The sequence below is a fragment of the Macrobrachium nipponense genome, chromosome 7 (genome assembly GCF_015104395.2).
Source record: "Macrobrachium nipponense isolate FS-2020 chromosome 7, ASM1510439v2, whole genome shotgun sequence".
Classification (NCBI taxonomy): domain Eukaryota; kingdom Metazoa; phylum Arthropoda; class Malacostraca; order Decapoda; family Palaemonidae; genus Macrobrachium; species Macrobrachium nipponense.
Genome location: NC_061109.1, coordinates 103,278,724 through 103,303,321, shown reverse-complemented (window position 1 = coordinate 103,303,321; position 24,598 = coordinate 103,278,724). Strand labels below are relative to the sequence as shown.

General features: G+C 38.6%; 1 protein-coding gene across 9 annotated transcripts in view; it reads left to right on the top strand.

The window, feature by feature from the left end:
• The window catches only part of LOC135217307 (tyrosine-protein phosphatase non-receptor type 11-like), a 233,173-nt gene that overhangs the window by 58,486 nt on the left and 150,089 nt on the right, over window positions 1-24,598 (top strand). The window contains exon 1 of one of the 9 annotated variants that reach the window (XM_064253078.1): window positions 20-239. The exons of the other annotated variants lie outside the window; for them this stretch is intronic. The gene's annotated coding sequence lies outside the window, so the exon portion shown is untranslated. Of the gene's footprint in view, window positions 1-19; window positions 240-24,598 lie in introns of those variants that run through there. 9 annotated transcript variants of the gene reach the window in all.

Below are 24,598 nucleotides of genomic sequence, written 5' to 3'. Positions count from 1 at the left end.
AAGGCTCTATTCTATTTTCTGCTCTAACGCACGTGGGAAATGATGACGAGGAGTCATGCAGGGATATGAAAAACTTCCCCCATGCAAAATGAACTTGACACGGAAAATATAAGGAACTTTTTGTGTTGAGTAATTTGTAGAATCAGCTGTTTCACGTCGTCATCCCGGATACACCTGTGGACAAGTGTTGGAGATCGTATTGAGTTTATTACAAGTTTTTGACAACTTCCATGGAACACGTAATTCAAAAGTTTTAGATTTGAATATGCTTACATGTAACGAAGCCATAATGTGTATCGTAGTGTATTTATCCATTTGCATGCTATTGTCTTTCAAAAGAGAATAGTTGTGAACTCTTGCAGTGATTATATCTCAAGCCTTTGGAAAATGTAGCACAGCAAGGTTTTGCCTTTACACGGGAAATTCTTAATTTAAATTATTTGAACATTACGCTAATAAGAGACTTAGGTTTACGGAAAATGTTCGTTATTCCCTATAAGCGAGTTTGTTGAAAGATATTTTGTAGACTGGAAAATCCTGCAGTAGCCAGTTGAGAAAAGAAATGACGAGTTGTGTCGGTTCCTCTTGTGAGAGTTTTGATAGCTGCCAGTCCAGATACCTCTTGGTACAATTGATTTAGTATTATATATTATATACACACACATATATATATATATATATATGATATATATATATATATATATATATATATATATATATATATATGCATATATCTTTGCCTTCCTTTTGTAGTTTTTTAATTACATTTGAATATTTCTAACTATTAGCTATGGATTTTGACCATTATTAGTTTTTTTTTTCTTCTTTTTTCAAAAAAGTATATAACCACATAGCGAATTTTTATTTACCTGTAATTGAAGTTAAGCATATATTTTATACATATATATATATATATATATATATACATATCCATATATAAATATATGTATATATATATATTATATATATATATATATATACACACACACACTAATTATGTACTATATATGTATACATACATATATACAAAATCATAATGCTGTGTGCGTTTGTTAAGTCATGAAATGAAATATTAGGCAACTTAACAAGGATTTTCTCCCAATGGCGCATTATTGGTTTTGTGACTCAAGAAATTGACCCTCATCTCTCAATGGAAGATAAGAACAGTGAATTGACAAAGACCTAAATGTAGAAGCGTTCCTCTCTCTCTCTCTCTCTCTCTCTCTCTCTCTCTCTCTCTCTCTCTCTCTCTCTCTCTCCTATCAAGTGATCGTTGTGCAGGAAACGATAAACATTATGCATTTTTTTCTCTTTTTTTTCATTTGTGAATCCTTTTACAGTTGTGTGAGTTGTTGAGGTACCTTGTTTTTCTCTGGGGTGAGAGTCGAGAAAAGTTCCGCTTCGTACTGTGGATGACTCAGAGTCGTAAAGAGTCATAAACGGATCTCATTGCTTACCTTTATCGCTATCGATACCCAGGTCTTTGTAACAGCTGATTGCTGCCATTATCTGGATGGTGGTCAGGTGGTCTGTACTTCCGGGGCGGAAGACCATAGTTATTGTGACGCCGGTTTTCAGTTCCGCTTTAAATCAGTCGACCAGTAGCCTTGAATATGGAGACTGTCTTATTTAATCACGTGAAAGCGAACGTTCTGGTGTCACAAAGGTTGACTCGGGCTTTCTCTGGTGCCAAATGAAGGTTTGTAGTCGTTGAAAAATCCTTGAAGTAGCGACTATTGAAATGTGATAATGATTGAGATTAGTGATGAAATGATCCCCTTTAAAACGGAATGAGAAGTTGATGACGTAGTTTGGCGTTGTGTAATTGTTATTAGGTTGCGTTCATTAAAAACGAAAATACAATAGTAGTGCGGAGGTTGTTATTGTAATTTGATCCTATTATCTCAATTGTTGTTATTGCTGTAGCTTTTTTTAATATTAAAGGCTTACGCATTATCAGCCCCCTTAGAAGATTTCATTTCCAAAGTAAGTTTAGATAAAAATCGATTGTGCCCTCAGGACCTAAGCAGGGATTTGGTTCCGGGAATATAAACGATTTTAGTGATCGTCACATGGATAGAATTAAAAAAAAATAGACTAATTACACACACAAGCGCGCGCGCACACACAGACACACACACACCACACACATATATATATATATATATATAATATATATATATATATATATATATCTATATATATATATATATAGATATAGATAGATAGATAGATGAGATAGACAGATAGATATAATACAAGTTGTAAAAGGATCAAGTTTATTGCAACAAAACGTTTCGCACATGAAACATCTGTGCATCATCAGTCTGCGAAAGAGCAATAAGACAAATAAATAACGCGTAAAACCATAAAACACAAACAGAACTCACATGTAGTAAAATAGTCGTAAAACTAAAGAAAAAAAAAAGTACAAAATAAAAACAGTAAAAAGAGAGAGAACACCCAAAACACTAACCGTCCATGAGGAGAGAAGATGGAATGACCTGTCGTCAAATGCAGGTGACGACATTAACTATGCCAGGTATAGAGTGGCTGAAGAAGTATTACCATTTAACGTATGTATGTATAATGTTAATGTCTCAGGACTGAAATAAGATCAGAGAGAGGAGAATGTTGATGCAAAGTCCGAATCGGTGCTTGGTTGGGTTTAGAGAATGTGAAATGATGGTTGTGCTAGGTGATCTAAATGCCGTGGTAGGTAACTGACAGATATTACATTGTTTGTGGGTAGAGGAAGTGTATTTAGAAAGGATCTTGGTTCTTGGCAAGATGATTATTCCTAGGAAAAAGAGTAAAGGAGAGGTTGAAAAAAAAGTGTTCTGGATTGTGCATTAGTGCATAGTGGATATACGAGCAAGTCAATGGATGTATAGCAGCTGGCAGGACAGGCGTGGAGGGAGTTCGGTCTGATGAATACTAGGTTGCAGTGCTCGCTAGCAAAATAGAGAGGAGGGTGTGGAAATGTGGTTATAGAATATGTAACTCGTCAATTGAGTTTGATTCAGAGAAACTGAGAAGAGCACAAAAGGAGAGAAAATGGAAGTAACGGGTTAGGCATAATATGTCAACCCTTCTGAAAGGGACATGAGGACAGTTGAGAATATTTCTGGTTATATGAGGGTAGAAAACAGGGATAAAGATATTGTTTTGTGGGATGAGGAAAAAGAAAGTTTTACGAAGGAAAAAAGAAATCATTTGAGGTACAGTTGCATGACAAGAGAAAGTCAGTCATGTACAGGTACAATGGAGACTGAATAGGGTAATCAAGAAAAATGGAAGAAGAAAAGAATTACAGTAATTAAAGTGGGAGGTGAGCAATAACTTTGACAAGAGTTATTCTGTAGTTAAATAGGTACCGAGAGAAAGTTTATCGAATAAAAGATGTAAAGGGAGAAATCATTTTTGAAGTGAATGCAGTCCTGGATTGATGGACTGAGTAATTTGAAAGCTGGCTAAATAAGGAAGATAGAAATGACGCAGGATTGGCGAGAGTTTATGTAAGTCTGACACTCCTTGATGCAGTGACTGTCGAGGATGAGGAGTTGAGAGATAAAAAGTTAAAAATGGAAGACATCAAGAGTTGAAGGGATTATAGTTAAGGAGCTGCAGTATGGATAGTAGAGTTTGTAAGTCGTGCCTGGATGGAGAAGTGAAAATATGTGTAATCTGGACATGTAGGAGTGGAAGGCATACCCTAGAAAGTACAGGGTGGATGAGTTAGTTAAACAATTTCTTTTAACATACAGGGAGAGCGAGAGTGCGTCCAATATAGAGGTGAAGGCGCAGTGTCTGACAGGAAGCATGTAGCACTCTTGTCGGTGTAGGTGCATGAGTGGCTTATTTTGTGGAAGTTGTCTGCACGGCTTCATCTGTGATTCATCGGTAAATTATGAATTTATAAAGGTGTTATATAATATGTATAATATATATATATATATATATATATATAGAGGTGTTTATATATAAGTGATATATATGAAGAATGTAGTAGAAATAATTTCTTTTTGAACCCTGCTCAACACAGAAAAGAAGAGCAAGAATGAAGTTGACATGTCAGTCGAGGGAAAACCGGAAATGCGTAATACAAGACTCTCGTAATATGAAACTGGGTACCCTTATCGCTTACATTATTATTATTCCAAGATGTAAGTTGTAGACATCTCCATTAACAAGTGTAGGCGCCAAATGTTGCGCGAGTATGGAGTCTGGCCGAAGGTTGAAATTATAGAATGTTAATTAATGATAAGGTAAAAGGAACCTTCACCCTTCCGTCCATTTCAGTCTTTTCCTGTTTGGGAAGGAGATAAGCCGTTATCGTCTCCGTAGTTTTAAGTTGCTTCGTTTATTAGGCAATAGATGTATAGAATATTGAAGTATCCATAGCCACGGAAGCTTCTATGTATATCCCGAGAATATTTGTTGATAATGCTGTATGTTGATCAATGGAGCATAAGGAATTCCCTCCTCCAAATATGAACGAAAGTTTATTAGGACTCATTTTGTAAGGCGTAATCTGATAGGAATCCACGTTTATGCAGGATGCCTGTAGGATGTAAAAACCAGGTGGCTGTTCAATTTCCGAAGGGTTCAAGATGAACTGTAGTATATGTTTGTTTAACTATCAGTCTAATTCGGAAACCCTCACAGCGATGCCTCTCGTCAACGAGAGAACGTCATTGGTTGTACAAACACAACGGTCGAGATTCGAGCGAAAGGGTTGGCAGCCTTCAAGGGACAAGGGTTGTGGTTTCCATGGAGACGAAATGCGTGCGAGTGGAAACCAGACAGAATTTTACTGAGTAAATGAAGGCGCCTGAATGATCCCTCTTCGCTTGACCGGAATGTCTCAGAGAAAGAACGTTGCTTAGGGTTTTATTGAACGTCCGAGATAGAAAACTTCCTCAAGTAGGTTTGCAATTTCAAATCGTGTGAAGGATGCGTTGCTTCGAACTGATTCTCACCTCTTTCATTGTTCACCATTTACATAATTATTGCTGTTGTTAATGAGCAGGATTAAGTGTCCCCTAGGCTGTCAGGGAGTTCATACTTGCTTCGGCGCTGAAAGGATAAATGAAGTGCATAGTCAGCTTTGGAACCAACCCTTTTGGGGAGTTGTTATTATTATTGTTGTTGTTGTTTGAGAACTGAGGAATGTGTGATCAGCGATAAATGCTGATTAGGCACAAAGCTCCGCTTAGAGAACTCATTGTTTTCCAAGAAGTGGAAGTGTCGCGTTGCTCGAACGCTTGTTAAAGACTTGGCAGGTCACGTAGCATGTTATACTAGCTGCCTGCGTTGAGTTGAGTGCAGTATTTTGAGAGTTCACCCTGTTTTGTTTTCCCAAGATAGGTTATTTTCATTATGTTCATGATGGACAATTTACAACGTCCGAGCATCGTTAGGGACTGGTAGATTCATGGGCAAATAATGTGTTTAGTCGCCTAGATGAGCGTCTCATTGGCATATTCTTTGATGTGACCAAGTTATGAGTGGTAATAACAGCGTTAAAAAAACATAACCATTAGAAAACAAACTAAAGGATGTTTCGTTTCATGTTTGTAAGAAAAGAAATGCCCAAACAAATGCACCCAGTTAAACTCAAAGGAACACCTTTGCAACTGTTTCGTGTGATCTTAACTTTCAGATATTTCCTTAGTTCATGTTTGATTAAGATACCGTCATATGGCACTGACAAACGACACAAGTAAATGTCACTGCTCCTTCCTTTAGACTTTAGAGGGTATTGTTGCAGGATGCGAAACTAGATATATCGTATATCTCGTGCAAGGTCTGAAGACAAGATGTATGTATGTATGTATGTATCCCTATTATTTACATTTGAGGAAGCTTTGTTCATTTTGATATTGTGCCTTTCTTTAATTTACATATAACTTCCGAAAGGATTTGATCAAATCACCGTCTCGTCATTTGTTTGTTTATTGTGCGTCAAAAAGTGTTATACGAAATGAAATAAATAGGTTTTGATAGGCTTCAAGGTGAACGTCATCCCTGATCAGAGGACCTTTCCTCGAAATGTTGGCGGCGATGCAGAACACGATCCGGACGTTAATGTTTTTGAGGCTTCACTGCTGTTAGCTTTGATCCTAGAGTCAGTCCGCCGTGCCTTTGAGTTGGCCCATATCCGAATCTCGTCAAAGGGAACGTTGCCGTGAGCGGAAGCCTTAAAATGCCTGAATTATATTGGGGTTCTTTTTTTGCGAGTTTGTTTGTCAGGTCAGTGATTATTCCGTATATCTTTGATGGTATTTCGGATTGAAACCCACAGAGTCAGACCCACATCCAGATATTACCTGGAAGTATTTTATCATCTGTTTCTGGTAGATTTCCTGGGTTTATTTTCTCCCTTTTCATACATGGGCTTCTTTGCAAAAAGTTTATTACACCTCTGGCATGTTTTCCATGCATGTCTACACACTGTAAGTGACGTGCCGTAAAGATTTTCTTTTCCTTTCCTCCCCTTCATGCTTGCGCACCGGTGTTTTAAGACAAAACAAAAAACCGAAGACGATACTTCACTAGTAAGCTTTTCTAACCTGGATTTCTCATATTAAGAAAAAAAAATATGAGAACGAAGAGCTGTTAGGAGCAAAAGTAGATACAACTGAATTTATAGAAATGAATGAAATGAAATACTGGCCGCTATGTCTGATTGTACCTCTGAGCCTAGTGTACTCGGATTCAAGCCTTTACTATTCAGTACAGTAAATGTAGCACAAGGTTTCATAACATAATATCATTAGGATTCTAATGCAGGTCCAGTAAAACGATGGGAAGGTGCATGTGCCATTCTCCGGCAGGTTTATGATAATGATGATGGGGATACGTCTGGCTGGAACTGGATATGATTCTGAGACATTGTCGTTCATTTTGTGTTTATGTAACTCATTCACTTGATCGGACTTGTAAAGCATTTGAGGTCACGTAGGAATTCTTTCAATATCCTTCTCTTCAATATGCACACCCTATAAGATCTTGTTATTTTAATGAGTTTTTGTAGTTGCACCATTGATTTCTATCCTTAACAGGTACTAAATAGATGTTATTTTAACAGAGTTTGTGGTGAAAGAATGAGTAAAGAAACCCCAAAACTTGTGTGCTATTTACACATTTTCAACTATTTTGCAATAGTTATTTTACTGTAAATTTCCATGAAAACTCCACTTATTCTTGTCAAACAAAAATTGGTTTGTGGGGGTGAGGGACACTTATTATTTATGTGCACTTTACTGATGTCTAAAAGTTTGAAAAAGGGAAAAAATCTGAGATTTGTGAGAAATTCCCTTCATTAAGACTCTAGTGCCTGTTATTCTTTGTGCAGTGTTGCATCTAATCTTGACAGTTTCATAGTAGCTAAGTTGGTATGTCAACTCGATATTCATCTGCATCTAGCAAGAATCAGGGGTGTTTGTTTCCAATGTAAAGCAGCTTCAGACCAGATAGTTGAGCAAATACCTGTGCCCAATTCTAACCCAAGAATCAGGGGTGTTTGTTTCCAATGTAAAGCAGCTTCAGACCAGATAGTTGAGCAAATACCTGTGCCCAATTCTAACCCTGGTTCTGCTAAAGTTTGTTTATAGAGCATCACCATACTCTGTTTTTTTCCATCTGTCCAGCCGCCTGTGGTGTTTTCGCATGGTAACACTGCTTCCCAGGCTTTAAATAGTTACGCTGTGTAAGTTTAAGGTAAATAAAAGGATATCTGGGTGTACATTTGTAGCTGAAAAGTGTTTTAATAATTTACTGTATGCGAATTACACCGTCAATATGCAAAATAGGATATTATTATAAATGTTGAATGTAAGCTGAATGTAACTATCTAAAGCCCGGGACGCAGTGTTACCATACGCAAACACCACAGGCAGTGGACAGATGGAAAAAAACCGAGTATAGTGTTGCCCTCTCTCTCTCTCTCTCTCTCTCTCTCTCTCTCTCTCTCTCTTCTCTCTCTCTCTCTATCTCTCTCTCTCTCATCTCTCTCTCTCTCTCTCTCTCTCTCTCTCTCTCTCTCTCTCTCTCTCCACGCAATAAGTGCGGAAGTACCAGGAGCAGAGTCCAGGTGCTGATCTCTTGAAACCCTGGCCTTGTCATTGTTTGGGGAGCTGTGCATTTGGGCAGTTGTTTAACAAGCAAGAAGCGTGCAAGTGTGATGTTAGGTGTTCACTGAAAAGATTCATGTAATGTTGTCAAGGAAGCATTTTGCTGGAGATCGTTAGTGTTTCATTAAAAATAGATTTAGATATTTAATGCATCTCCTGGATTGGCACTGCTTAGGTGAACAGTTGATGTAAGGGCTTTAAGGTATCAGCAAGAATGTGTAATATATGTCTTTGCTTCTGTCCATTGTAAAAAGAGAAAAGCGGTGAATTCTGTGTATTTCAAACCTGTCAGATAAAGCACTGGACGATCTCGTGTAGGGATGCCACGAGGAATGTTAAGAGACCGTGTCATGTGCGACTCTACTGTAGCATCTGTTTACCCAGTTGATTGTTAGTACCCTCGCCGTAATTTATCTCCGTCATAGACGCCTTTATGTGTGTGTGTGTGTGTGTGTGTGTGTGTGTGTGTGGCGGATGGGAGGGGGAGGGGCATAGGCCTGCTGAGACGGATTTCTACATTCTTTCGAAATGTCTCCCTAATAAAAGAGTGTATAATTGATGAAAGTCAGCGAGTCTTCACATTTTAATTCCGTTTAATTGGTGATAAGCAATTGGCAAATGCTATCATTATCATTATCATTTTATATTTTTTAAACGGTTCTATTGTTGTATTATAATTTACTGTGCCCAGCGACATTTGATAACTATATCTATTCAATTTATTTTTCTTTTCATTTATTAGATTATAATATTTACGGAATAACGTGATCCTGAGATATGTTATAAAATTATGGGATTACGCTCTCTATTTTATATTTTATTTTATATTTTATGTTTTATATTTACTCTGGAGTGATGATGTATTTCAAGTTTTTTTCGGAAATTTTTTAGCATAAATTAATTCAGCTATAGATAATGAATCTTGTCAATATCTAATTGTAGATGTGTTGGCCATGACTTTTTTTTTTCTTATGTGAATTCAGGGCGTTTCAGTGTAAATTTATGCCATTAAAGCGGTCCTGAATTGTGTGTCAGGATGGGACAGACGAAACTGTGACATTGTGTAGAACAGTATTTATCAGACGATCTGTTTATCTAAAAACTCGTTACTCAGCAAACTGCTGGCATTCTTAAATGGTGTTTGCAGCGTCTCCTAGGCCCTTAGGTGCACATGCTTTTTAGCTTTTTATTTTGTCCGTATTCCTGTTGTTCAGCCTTTTATTTTATCCCCATTCCCACTGTTCAGCCTTTTTATTTTATACCCATTCCTGCTTTTAGCCTTTTATTTTATTACCCAGTTCCACCCCTTTTCAAGCCTTGCTTTTATTTATACCCAATTCCGCTGTTCAGCCTTTTATTTGTTGATACCACATTCCCACTTTTCAGACTTTATTCGATCCCCATTGTCCCACTTTTGCAGGGGGCCCCCTTTTTTTTTTTTTATTTTGATCCCCATTCCCGCTGTTCAGCCTTTTATTTGCTCCCCATTCCCACTTTTATCAGCCTTTTATTTGGATCCCCGCATTCCTACCTTTTCAGCCTTTTTAGCTTTGATCCCCATTTCCCAAACTTTTCCAGACCTTGTTTATTTGATCCCATTCCAATTTTCCAGCCTTTTCTTTGATCCCCATTTCCCATTTTATCAGGGCCTTTTAGTTTGATCCCATTCATCCACTTTTCAGCCTTTTATTTGATCCCCATTCCCACTTTTCAGCCTTTTATTTGATCCCCATTCCCACTTTTCAGCCTTTTATTTGATCCCCATTCCCACTTTTCAGCCTTTTATTTGGATCCATCCCACTTTCCCAGCCTTTGATTTTATCCCATTCCCACTTTTCAGCCGTTTTATTTGATCCCCATTTCCACACTTTTCAGCCTTTTATTTGTATCCCCATTCCCAACTTTTGTTCCAGCCTTTTTAATTTGATCCTATCCCATTATTCCCAGCCTTATTTGACTCCCCAATCCCACTTTTATTTGATCCCCATTCCCAATGTTTTTCAGCCTTTTTATTTGATCCCCTCCATTGCCCACTTTTACAGCCTTTTATTTGATCCCCATTCCCACTTTTCAAGCCTTTTTATTTGATCCCCATTTCCCACTTTTCACGGCCATTTTTATTTGATCCCAATTCCCACTTTTCAGCCTTTTATTTGATTACCCATTACCCACCTTTTCTCAGCCTTTCTTTTATTTGATCCCCAGTTCCCAACTTTTCAGGCCGTTTTATTGATTCACCGTTCCCCGCTTTGTCAAGCCTTTTATTTGATCCCCATTCCCACTTTTCAGCCTTTTTAATTTATCCCCATTCCACTTTTCAGCCTTTTATTTGATCCCCATTCCCACTTTTCAGCCTTTTATTTGATCCCCATTCCCACTTTTCAGCCTTTTATTTGATTCCCAATGCACTTTCTAAAGCCTTTATTTGATCCCCATTCCCCACTTTTCAGCCTTTTTAATTTTGATCCCCATTCCCCACTTTTCAGACCCTTTGTTATTTTGAGATTCCCACCTTTTTCCCAGCCTTTTAATTGATCCCCATTTTCCGTCTTTTCAGCCTTGATGTTGATCCCATTCCCACTTTTGCCGAGCCTTTAATTGATTTGATTCCCCACTTTTCAGAACATTTTTTAAATTTGATCCCCATTTCCCACTTTTCAGCATTGTATTTGTATCCCCATTCCCACTTGTTCAGCCTTTTATTTGATCCCCATTCCCTCTTTTCAGCCTTTTATTTGATCCCCATTCCCACTTTTCAGCCTTTTATTTGATCCCCATTCCCACTTTTTAAGCCTTTTATTTGATCCCCATTCCCACTTGTAGCCTTTTATTGATTCCCCATTCCACTTTTCAGCTTTTATTTGATCCCCATTCCGCTTTTCAGCCTTTATTTGATCCCATTTTCCCGCTGTTCAGGCCTTTTATTTGGATCCCATTCCCACACTTTTCAAGCCTTTTTATTTTATCCCCATTCCCACTTTTCAGCCTTTATTTGATCCCCATTCCGTGTTCCAGCCTTTTTTATTGATTCCCCATTCCCACTTTTCAGCCGATTTTATTTGATCCCCCATTCCCACTTTTCAGCCTTTATTTGATCCCCATTTTCCCACTTTCAGCCTTTTATTTGATCCCCCATTTCCCAACTTTTCAGCCTTTTATTTGATTTCCCCATTCCCACTTTTCAGCCTTTTATTTGATCCCACATTCCCACTTTCAGCCTTTATTGATCCCACATTCCCACTTTCAGCTTTTTATTTTGATCCCCATTTTTCCCACTTTTCAGCCTTTTATTTCATCCCCATTCCCACTTTCAGCCTTTTATTTGATCCCCATTCCCACTGTTCAGCCTTTTATTTCATCCCCATTCCCACTTTTCAGCCCTTTATTTGATCCCCATTCCCACTTTTCAGCCTTTTTATTTGATTCCCATTCCCACTTTTCAGCCCCTTTATTTGATCCCACCATTTTTTTCCCACCCCCTCTTTTTCAGCCTTTTTATTTGATCCCCATTCCCGCTGTCAGCCTTTATTTGATCCCCATTCCCACTTTTCAGCTTTTATTTGATCCCATTTTCCCGATGTTAGGCCTTTTATTGAATCCCCATTCCCACTTTTCACCTTTTTATTTGATCCCCATTCCCACTTTTCAGCCTTTTTTGATCCCATTCCCGACTTTTCAGCCTTTTTATTTGATCCCCATTCCCACTTTCAGCCTTTTTATTTGATCCCCATCCCACTTTTCAGCCTTATTGATCCCCATTCCCACTTTTCAAGCCTTTTATTTGATCCCATTCCCACTTTCAGCCTTTTTATTTGATCCCATCCCACTTTTCAGCCTTTTATTTGATCCCCATTCCCACTTTTCAGCCTTTTATTTGATCCCCATTCCCACTTTTCAGCCTTTTATTTGATCCCCATTCCCACTTTTCAGCCTTTTATTTGATCCCCATTCCACTTTTTCATTTTCCCCAGCCTTTTATTTGATCCCCCATTTTCCCCATTCCACTTTTCAGCCTTTTTTATTTGATCCCCATTTCCCGCTTTTCAGCCTTTTTATTTGATCCCCATTCCCACTTTTCAGCCCTTTTCCTTTGATGATCCCCATTCCCACTTTTCAGCCTTTTATTGATCCCCATTCCACTTTTCAGCCTTTTTATTTGATCCCCATTCCCCTTTTCAGCCTTTTTATTTGATCCCCATTCCACACTTTTCAGCCTTTTAATTTGATCCCCATTCCCACATTTTCAGCCTTTTTATTTGATCCCATTCCCCTTTTCAGCCTTTATTTGATCCCCTTCATTCCCACTTTTCAGCCTTTTATTTGATCCCCTTTGATTCCCCACTTTTCAGCCTTTTCCCCAGCCTTTTATTTGATCCCCATTCCCACTTTTCAGCCTTTTATTTTGATCCCTTATTTTCCCACTTTCAGCCTTTTATTTGATCCCCTTCCCATTCAGTCTTTTTCAGCCTTTTATTTGATCCCCATTCCCACTTTTCAGCCTTTTCCAGCCTTTGATCCCCATTCCCACTTTCAGCCTTTTATTTGATCATTTGCCTTTTATTTGATCCCCATTCCCACTTTTCAGCCATTTATTTGATCCCCATTCCCACTTTTCAGCCTTTTATTTGATCCCCATTCCCACTTTTCAGCCTTTTATTTGATCCCCATTCCCACTTTTCAGCCTTTTATTTGATCCCCATTCCCACTTTCAGCCTTTTATTTTATCCCCATTCCCACTTTTCAGCCTTTTATTTGATCCCCATTCCCGTCAGCCAGCTTTTCAGCCCTTTTATTTGATCCCCATTCCAACCTTTTCAGCTTTTATTGATCCCCATTCCCACTTTCAGCCTTTTTATTTTATCCTCATTCCCACTTTTCAGCCTTTTATTTGATCCCCATACCCCACTTTTCATCCTTTTTATTTTTGATTCCCCATTCCCTGTTTGCAGCCTTTTATTTTGATCCCCCATACCCCACTTTTCCAGCCTTTCTATTTGATCCCCACCTTCCAACTTTTTCAGCCTTTTATTTTGTCCCCTAAAATTTCCCAAACCTTTTCAGCCTTTTTATTTGATCCCCATTCCCACTTTTCAAGCCTTTTATTTGTGATCCCATTCCCTACTTTTTCAGCCTTTCTTTTGTTTGATCCCATTCCCGCTTTTCAGCCTTTTATTTGATCCCCATTCCCACACTTTGCAGCCTTTTGTATTTGTATCCCCATTCCGTCTTTTTCTTAGCCTTTATTTGATCCCATTCCCACTTTTTCAGCCTTTTTATTTGCTCCCCACATTCCCACTTTTCAGCCTTTTATTTGATCCCCATTCCCACTTTTCAGCCTTTTATTTGATCCCCATTCCCACTTTTCAGCCTTTTATTTGATCCCCATTCCCACTTTTCAGCCTTTTATTTTATCCCCATTCCCGCTTTTTAGCCTTTTATTTGATCCCCATTCCCACTTTTCAGCCTTTTATTTATATTGATCCCCATTCCCCACTTTTCGATCCTTTTTATTTGATCCCCATTCCCACTTTTTCAGGCCTTTTAGTTTGATCCCCATTCCGTCTTTTTAGCCTTTATTTGATCCCCTATTCCACTTTTTCAGCTTTTATTGATCCCCATTTCCCCAACTTTTCAGCCTTTTATTTGATCCCCATTCCCACTTTTCAGCCTTTTATTTGATACCCATTCCCACTTTTCAGCCTTTTATTGATCCCCGTATCCCACTTTTCAGCCTTTTATTTGATCCCCATTCCTGCTTTTTAGCCTTTTATTTGAATTCCCCCACCAATTCCCACTTTTCAGCCCTTTTTATTGTGATCCCGTTTCCCACCTTTTTAGCCTTTTATTTGTGTGCCTCCCTATTCCCAACTTTTCAGCCTTTTATTTGGATTGATTCCCATTCCCCTTTTCAGCCTTTTATTTGATCCCCCCATTCCGTTTTTCTTTTTAGCCTTTTATTTGATACCCCATTCCCACTTTTGCAGCCTTTTATTTTATCCCCATTCCCACACTTTTTCAGCCTTTTATTTGTATCCCCCATTCCCACTTTTCATCCGCCTTTTATTTGATCCCCATTCCCACTTTTCGCCTTTTTAATTTTATCCCCATTATCCGTCTTTTTAGCCTTTTATTTGAATCCCCACCATTCCCACTTTTCAGACCTTTTATTGATCCCCATTCCCACTTTTTCAGGCCTTTTATTTGATCCCCATTCCACTTTTCAGCCTTTTATTTTATCCCCATTCCGTCCCTTTTTAGCTTTTATTTGTGATCTCCCCATTAGCACTTTAAAGCCTTTTTATTTATTCCCCATTCAGTCTTTTTAGCCTTTATTTGATCCCATTAGCACATAAAGCCTTTTATTTAATCCCTTCACACTTTCCGCCTTTATTGATCCGCATTCCCACTTTCAGGCTTTTTATTTATCCCCATCCAGCTTTTTAGCCTTTTATTTTATCCCTATTCCCACTGTTTCGCCTTTATTGATTCCATTCCACATTTTCAGCACTTTATTTGATCCCATTCCCACTTTCAGCCTTTATTTGCATCCCCATCCCACTTTTCACCTTTTATTTGATCCCCCATTCCGTCTGTTTAGCCTTTGTTTTATTTGCTCCCCATTCCCATACTTTTTGGCCTTTTATTTGGAATCCCATTTCCCACTTTGTCAGCCTTTATTTGATCCCCATTCCCACTGTTCAGCCTTTATTGATCCCAATTCCCATTTTCAGGCCTTTTATTGATCACCATTCCACTTTCAGCCTTTTATTTGATTCCCCATTCACTTTTCAGCCTTTTATTTGATCCCCATTCCCACTGTTCAGCCTTTTATTTGATCCCCATTCCCACTTTTCAGCCTTTTATTTGATCCATCCCACTGTGGCCTTTTTATTTTATCCTATTCACACTTTTCAGACTTTCCTGTTATTGATACCAATTCCCACTTTTTCACGCTTTTATTTTATCCCCATTCCCGCTTTTCAGCCTTTTATTTGATCCCCATTCCCACTTTTCAGCCTTTTATTTGATCCCCATTCCCACTTTTCAGCCTTTTATTTGATCCCCATTCCCACTTTTCAGCCTTTTATTTGATCCCCATTCCCTTTTTTCCGCCTTTATTGATCCCCATTCCCACTTTCAGCCTTTTATTGATCCCATTCCCACTTTTCAGCCTTTATTTGATCCCCATTCCCACTTTCAGCCTTTTATTTGATCCCATTCCCCCGCTGTCAGCTTATTTGATCCCCCTTTCACTTTCAGCCTGTTTATTTTTATCCCATCCGCGGTTCAGCCTTTTATCTTGAATAGCCATTCCACTTTTCAGCCTTTTACTTGATCCCATTCCCCGCTGTTCAGCCTTTTATTTGTCCCCATTCCAACTTTCAGCCTGTTATTTGATCCCATTCCCGCTGTTCAGCCTTCTTTATTGATTCCCATTACCACTTTTCAGCCTTTATTTGAACACCAGCCACTTTTCAGCCTTTTATTTGATCCCCATTCCCACTTTTCAGCCTTTTATTTGATCCCCATTCCCACTTTTCAGCCTTTTATTTGATCCCCATTCCCACTTTTCAGCCTTTTATTTGATCCCCATTCCCACTTTTCAGCCTTTTATTTTTATACCAATTCACGCTGTTCAGACTTTTATTTTATCCTTCCGATTTTTAGCCTTTTATTTCTCCCCATTCCACTTTCAGCCTTTTATTTGATCCCCATTCCCACTTTTTAGCCTTTTATTTTATCCCTATTCCCACTTTTCAGCCTTTTATTTTATCCCTATTCCCACTTTTCAGACTTTTTATTTTATCCTCATTCCCGCTTTTCAGCCTTTTATTTTATCCCATTCCCACTTTTCAAGGCCTTTTATTTGATCCCACATTCCCACTTTCAGCCTTTATTGATCCCCATCCACTTTTCAGCCTCCATTTTATTTGTGATCCCATTCCCAAACGTTTCAGCGTTTATTTGATCCCCATTCCCACTTTTCAGCCTTTTATTTTATACCCATTCCCGATTTTTAGCCTTTTATTTTATCCCCATTCCCGATTTTTAGCCTTTTATTTGATCCCCATTCCCACTTTTCAGCCTTATTGATCCCCATTCCGATTTTTAAGCTTTATGATCCCCAAGTCCCGATATTTTACCCCTTTATTTGATCCCATTACACTTTTCAGCCTTTATTTGATCCCATTCACATTTTCAGCCTTTATTTGATCCCCATTCCCAACTTTTCGCCTTTTATCTGATCCCTATTCACACTTTTCAACCTTTTATTTGATCCCATTCCACTTTTCAGCCTTTTATTGATCCCATTCCCACTTTCAGCCTTTATTTGAATCCCCATTCCCACTTTTCAGCCTTTTATTTTGATCACCATTCCTACTTTCAGGCCTGTTATTGATCCCCATTCCACATTTTTCAGCCCTTGTATCTGATCCCATTCCCAACTTTTCAGCCTTATTTGATTCCATCTACTTTTCAGCTGTATTTGATCCCCATTCCCACTTTTAGCCTTTTATTTGGTCCCCATTCCACTTGTCAGCTTTTATTTGATCCCCATCCCCTTCCCACTGTTCATCCCCTTTTAATTTTTATCCCATTCCCGCTTTTTGTCAGCCTTTTATTTTGATCCCCATTCCCCGACTTTTCAGCCTTTTATTTGATCCCCATTTCCTTCCACGTTTTTCAGCCTTTTATTTGATCCCCATTCCCGCGCTGTTCAGCCTTTTATTTTATCCCATTCCCACTTTTCAGCCTTTTTTATTTGATCCCCATTCCCACCTTTTAGCCTTTTATTTGATCCCCGTTTTCCACTTTTCAGCCTTTTATTTGACCCCATTCCCACTGTTCAGCCTTTATTTGATCCCCATTCCACTTTTTCAGCCTTTTGTTTGATCCCCATTCCCCACTGTTTTCAGCCTTTTATTTGATTCCCCATTCCCACTTTTTCAGCCTTTTATTTGATCCCCAGTTCCCACTGTTCAAGCCTTTTATTCATTTTCCCATTTCCCACTTTCAGCCTTTTATTTGCCCCTCCCCAGTTCCCACTTTTGTTCAGCCTTTTTTATTTTTTCCCCATTCCCATTCCCACTTTTCAGCCTTTTGTATTTGAGCCTCCCCATTCCCACTTTTGTTCAGCCTTTTTATTTGATCCCCATTCCACTTTTTTTTTCCCAAGCCTTTTATTTGATTCCCCATTTTCCATTTTTTTTCTTTTCAGCCTTTATTTCCCCATTCCCATTCCTACTTTTCAGCCTTTTTATTTGATCCCCATTCCCACTTTTCAGCCTTTTATTTGATCCCCATTCCTACTTTTCAGCCTTTTATTTGATCCCCATTCCCACTTTTTCAGCCTTTTATTTGTTGAATCCCCATTCCCCACTTTTCAGCCTTTTATTTGATCCCCATTCCCCATTTCCCATTTTTTTCCTTTTATTTGATCCCCATTTTCCCACTTTTCAGCCTTTTTATTTTGATCCCCCTTCTCCACTTTTCCCAGCGCCTTTTCTTTGATCCCCATTCCCCTGTTCCGCCTTTTATTTGGATCCCCATTCCGTTCCCCTGTTCAGCCTTTTATTTGATCCCCATTCCCACTTTTGTTTTCAGCGCCCCCTTTTATTTGATCCCCATTTTCCCGCCTTTTGTTCGCCTTTTATTTGATCCCTTATTTTGATTTTCCCCATTCCCACTTTTCCCCACCTTTATTTGATCCCCATTGTTTTCCCACTTTTTAGCCTTTTATTTGATCCCCATTCCCACTTTTCAGCCTTTTATGATCCCCATTCCCTTTTTTCAGCCTTTTATTTGATCCCCATTCCCACTTTTCAGCCTTTTATTTGATCCCCATTCCCGTTTTTCCCCATTCCCTTTTTTATTTTTGATCCCATTCCCCACTTTTCAGCCTTTTATTTTGATTCCCTTCCCTTTCAGCCTTTTATTTTGATCCCCTTCCCACTTTTCAGCCTTTTTTTGATCCCCATTCCACTTTTCAGCTTTTATTTGATCCCATTTCCACCCCTTTTCAGCTTTTATTTTGATCCCCATTCCCACTTTTCGCCTTTTTATTTTATCCCATTCCCCGCTGTTTCAGGCCTTTTATTTGATTTTTCCCCATTTCCCCATCCCCTTCCACTTTTCAGCCTTTTATTTGATACCCCATCCCGGATGTTCAGCCTTTTTATTTTATTTACCCCATTGATTTCCCGTTTTTAGCCTTTATTTTTTCATCCCCGATTCCCTTTTCCCAGCTTTTATTTTGATCCCCATTCCCCCTTTTTTAGCTTTTCCCCCTTTTTTTTTTTATCCCATTCCCCCGCTCAGCCTTTTATTTTTATCCCCATTCCCACTTTTTCAGACTTTTTATTTATCCTCATTCCCCCGCTTTTTCAGCCTTTTATTTTATTCCCCATTCCCACTTTTCAGCCTTTTATTTGCTTCCCATTCCCACTTTTCAGGCCTTTTATTTGATCCCCATTCCCCAAACTTTTTTTTTTGTTTTGTTTGTTGTTTTTTTTTTGTTTGTTTTTCAGCCTTTTATTTGATCCCCATTCCCACTTTTTCAGCCTTTTTGATTGTTTTATTTTAATCCCTTCCCACTTTTCAGCCTTTTCTTTTTATCCCAATTCCCATTTTTAGCCTTTTTTAATTTTATCCCCATTTCCCCGGTTTTTAGCCTTTTATTTTTATCCCATCCCACCTTTTTCGCCTTTTATTTGATCCCCATTCCCATTTTTGCCTTTTAATTTGATCCCCATTGATTTTTACCCTTTTAATTTAATCCCCAATTCCCCACTTTTCACCTTTTATTTTGATTCCCCATTTTTGCCCACCCCTTTTCCCAGCTTTTATTTTGATCCCCATTCCCACTTTTCAGCCTTTTATTTATTCCCCTATTCCCATTTTTAACCTTTTTATTTGTCCCCCATTCCCAACCTTTTTCAGCCTTTTATTTGATCCCCTTCCCACTTTTCAGGCCTTTTATTTTGATCCCCATTCCCACCTTTTCAACCTTTTTATTTGATTCCCCATTCCTTTTACCTTTTCACCTTCCCCTTTTTATTTTGATCCCCATTCCCACTTTTCAGCCCTTTTATTTAATCCCCATTCCCACTTTTTTCAGCCTTTTATTTTTGATCCCCATTTTCCTTTTACCCCCTTTTCCAGCCTTTTATTTGATCCCCATTCCCCTTTTTTAGCCTTTTATTTGTCCCCATTCCCACCCCCCTTTTTCCAGCCTTTTATTTGTCCCCATTCCCACTGTTCACCTTTTATTTGATCCCCATTCCCCCGCCACCCCTTTTCCATTTTCGCCTTTATTTGATCCCCATTCCCGCCACCGTTTTCCCAGCCTTTTTTATTTGATCCCCATTCCCACTTTTCACCTTTTATTTGGTTCCCCATTTCCCATGTTTCAGCCTTTTATTTTATCCCCATTCCCACTTTTCAGCCTTTTATTTGATTCCCCATTTTTCCCAGTTCAGCCTTTTATTTTATCCCCATTTCCCACTTTTCAGCCGTTTATTTGAAATTTCCCAATTCCCCTTTCCCACTTTTCAAGCCTTTTTTTAATTTCCCTATTCCCTTTTTTCAGCCTTTTATTTGATCCCCATTCCCTTTTCAGCCTTTTATTTGATTCCCTCCCTTCCCTTTTTTCAGCCTTTTATTTGATCCCCTTCCACTTTTTCAGCCTTTTATTTGATCCCCATTCCCTTTTTTTCAGCCTTTTTTTTGATTCCCCATTCCCACTTTTCAGCCTTTTAATTTGATCCCCATTCCCTTTTTTCTGCCTTGTTTTATTTGATCCCCATTCCCAACTTTTCATCCTTTTATTTGATCCCCATTCCCGCTGTTCAGCCTTTTATTTGATCCCCATTCCCACTTTTCAGCCTTTTATTTGATCCCCATTCCCGCTGTTCAGCCTTTTATTTGATCCCCATTCCCACTTTTCAGCCTTTTATTTGATCCCCATTCCCGCTTTTCAGCCTTTTATTTGATCCCCATTCCCACTTTTCGCCTTTTATTTCATCCCCTTCCCGCTGTTCAGTCCTTTTATTTGATCCCCATCCTTTTTCAGCCTTTTATTTGACCCCATTCCCCGCCTTTTCACCTTTTATTTGATTCCCCATTCCCTACTTTTCAGCCTTTTATTTTGGCTCCCCATTCCCAGTTTTCAGCCTTTTATTTGATCCCCCCATTTCCCACTTTTCAGCCTTTTATTTTTCTCCCATTCCCCGCTGTTCGCCCTTTTTATTTTATAACCCTTCCCGTTTTTAGCCTTTTATTTGATCCCCATTCCCACTTTTCAGCCTTTTATTTGATCCCCATTCCCACTTTTTAGCCTTTTATTTTATCCCTATTCCCACTTTTCAGCCTTTTATTTTATCCCTATTCCCACTTTTCAGACTTTTTATTTTATCCTCATTCCCGCTTTTCAGCCTTTTATTTTATCCCCATTCGCGCTTTTTAGCCTTTTATTTGATCCCCATTAGCACTTTAAAGCCTTTTATTTCATCCCCATTCCGTCTTTTTAGCCTTTTATTTGATCCCCATACCCACTTTTCAACCTTTTATTTGATACCCATTCCCACTTTTCAGCCTTTTTGTTTTATCTTTATTCTTGCTATTAGCCTTTTATTTGATCCCCATTCCCATTTTTCAGCCTTTTATTTAATCCCCATTCCTGCTTTTTAGCCTTTTATTTGATCCCCATTCCCACTTTTCAGCCTTTTATTTTATCCCCATTCCCACTTTTCAGCCTTTTATTTCATCCCCATTCCCACTTTTCAGCCTTTTATTTTATACCCATTCCCACTTTTCAGCCTTTTATTTTATACCCATTCCCGCTGTTCAGCCTTTTATTTTATACCCATTCCCGATTTTTAGCCTTTTATTTCATCCCCATTCCCACTTTTCAGCCTTTTATTTGATCCCCATTCCCACTTTTTAGCCTTTTATTTTATCCCTATTCCCACTTTTCAGCCTTTTATTTTATCCCCATTCCCACTTTTCAGCCTTTTATTTGATCCCCATTCCCATTTTTCAGCCTTTTATTTAATCCCCATTCCTGCTTTTTAGCCTTTTTATTTTTGATACACCATTCCCCACTTTTCAGCCCTTTTTATTTTATCCCCATTACACCTTTTTCCCAGCCATTTTTATTTTAATTCCCCATTTTCCCACCCTTTTTCCAGCTTTTTATTTATCCCCATTCCCACTTTTCAGCCTTTTATTTATTTTTATTCCGCATTTCCCCAGCTTTTCCCCAGTCCTTTTTATTTTATCCCCATTCCCACTTTTCAGCCTTTTATTTCATCCCCATTTCCGCCTCCTGTTTTTCCACCCGTAGCTCTCTCTGCGATGTCTTAGGGATGACTGGCTGAAAGTGAATCTATGTTTGGCATCATAATAATAGTCTAAATTTCATGATTTATTTTTGCCTATCCTCTTTATACCTTTCCGAAAATTGTTCAGCTTCATGTATTTCAACCTATCAGATCTACCATTATCTAGCTTGAAAATAAAGTTGGGAGCCATGGAAGGGTCGCATCGTGAGTCCTGCTAAGTCTGGGTCGAAGAGATTTAATACGTTATGTGACACTTACCCGTCCTTTACTGAGCATAGTTCCCAGTTGGTGGTAGTTCCACGCTCCGTCCTCGAAAGAGCTTCATTAGATGCTCTCCGAATGTGTAGTTTATAGTCTGTTTTTTTCATCTGTCCATCCGCCTGCGGTCATTTTGTATGGTAACACTGCGTCCCGGGCTTTAGATAGTTACGCTATTTGTATGTTTTAGGTAAATAAAAGGATACCTGGGTGTACATTTGCAATTGAAAAGTGTTTTAATAATTTACTGTATGCTAATTACACCGTTAATATTCGAAATAGGATATTATTATAATCGTTGAATGTAAGCTGAATGTAACTATCTAAAGCCCGGGACGCAGTGTTACCATACAAAAACACCACAGGCGGATGGACAGATAAAAAAAAAACAGAGTATAGGTTTCGTAATTCTAACACTCTCTCCCAGTCTTTCTATTTCTTGCCCTCATCCAGTCGTTGCTGTTTACAGTTACAGATTTGAGTCCGTGTTCACCGTCCTGTCAACGGAAGTCTAAAGTAACCCCGAGTTTTATGGTCCTTTCATCATCGGTTCTTGTTACCATTTGCATCATTTACGCTCACAGTTTTTTTTTCAATCTTTTTTATTCCTCCCTGTCACTTGTTTTCGTACAATTATTTTTTTTCGTTACTTATTTACTATTTTACATAATTCACAAATTATCTTTACTACGTAGCTCTGAATCTGAATCGTAGCTTGTACGTACATTCAATCCGTGTTTTAACACGTACGGTTAATTCCTTCCTGTCATTTGTTTTTTACGATTATTGTTTGATATTTAGTTACCTACTGTTTTACATAGTTCACAAGTTATCTTTACTACGTAGTTCTCTGAATCTGAATCGTACCTGGTACATTTAGCCCATGCTTCAACACGTACGGCCATTCTCATGACGCTTTCAGCATACATGATAAACAGTAGTGGGAAGCTATCTTCATCTTACATCTCCTGTCAGTCTTAACGAGATTATTATCTGTTTATCCCTCTATAACAGCTTTCAGATTATATAGGTTCCTTTTTTGTATAGTGTATGGTATGTGAAACATTAATTTGTTTTCTGTTATGAACCTTTCTGTTTACAAATCCCACCTACGTTAGTCTTACATTATTTCTTTTGATCGACTGCGAGTGCGCTTTCTTCCTACTTCGCTTTTTACTTCTACGACTAATTCATTTTTTATCTCTTTTAATTCATTTTACATCTCCTTTCGATGCCTTGTATTATATTGCGAGTTGACTAGTTTTCTTGTGATGTCACATGCCCATACCCTTACCTCTTTCTTATGTCGTGACGTTGATACATAAACAAGTACCAGACTTACTCTGCAGGTTTTGCAATCATTGTACTGTTGCCACTCGCTGATCGCTCTGCCTTTCGTGTTCCTATCGGGAGAAGCGTGGCGACAGACAGCAGCGCTAGCTCTCTAACCACCTGTTTCTCCACCCACCGTCTTTCAAATCGTCACTTGTATCAACCTTCCATTTATTTAGAATAGAAAGAAAATGTCCTTTCTCTCATTTTGCATAGATAGCCGTCGGAACTTCATATTCGGTTTCATTTCAATATTCCTTGTCGCCATTTTCAAATACAAATCACGAGGATTCTGGTTGATAAAAGCCATTGTTTTAAGTATATAATTCTCTCTCTCTCTCTCTCTCTCTCTCTCTCTCTCTCTCTCTCTCTCTCTCTCTCTCTCATAACTAAGCGCACGTATGAGAGCATTTTTTTGTGTGTGTAGAAATACGTGAAGGTTATCCTGTTTATTGATTAAACATGGAAGTAGGCAGCGTCCTTTTGCATAGGTGGTGCATGACAGGGGGTTGTTGCATAGAGACGTTTCGTAACAAACTCGTCAAGCCTCAGGATATGGTCGGGAATCTGAATCTCTCTCTCTCTCTCTCTCTCTCTCTCTCTCTCTCTCTCTCTCTCTCTCTCTCTCTAGAGGGTATGGTTGTGATATTCTCTCTGAGAGGATATGGTCAGCAAGTCTCTTTGTCTCTCAGGATATGGGTACATAAATATCTCTCTCTCTCTCTCTCTCTCTCTCTCTCTCTCTCTCTCTCTCTCTCTCTCTCTCTATGACTTGTTCAAGTTGCAGTATGTTGTTGTTATTATTATATTATTATTATTATTATTATTATTTTTATTATTTTTATTATTATTAAAAGCAGTCAATCTCTCATGGATATAGACGATAAAATAAATCCTTCTCTTTACGTAATTGATTTGGTGAGGTGTCATTTGGCAGGCCGACACTGCATCCACTTAGCCACAGAGGGAATAAATGAATTGGGACCAGATATGCCACTGCATATAATTAAGAATTATAGCGGCCTTCTGCCTGTACCCTTACTTCCCGCCCCACAATGAGTGAGTATATTTAAATTTACATTGTTAAGTATAAGCTGTAGCGTATCTGGTTCCGCTCCTTTTATTCCAACTGTAACTGGGTGGATTTAGTGTTAACGTGGAAAATCCAAGGTCACGGTTTGTAATTACCAAATGAGGGGCTTTGTGATATATCGTTTGTGTGGCAAGTGTTGCAGGTGATTAATATTGAAAGTCAATATTCGTTAGTGATTGATTGCGTGATTGTGTCTGTTTATTTGTCGTTACATCCCAATCCCTGGTCGTATTCAGAGACAGATCTGCAGTGATCCCAGATTTTCCATGACCAAGCTGAACGTTCAAGTCCCTCAGTGCTCGAAAGGTCATCTCAGGAAGCCTTTGTATGCAGTAAATTGCAATGAACAGAAAGAAGTATCGACAGACGATAGATTTTGACATCGAATGAGAGAAGAGTCTTTCACCAGTGATTCCTCCTTACCTCTTCCACTC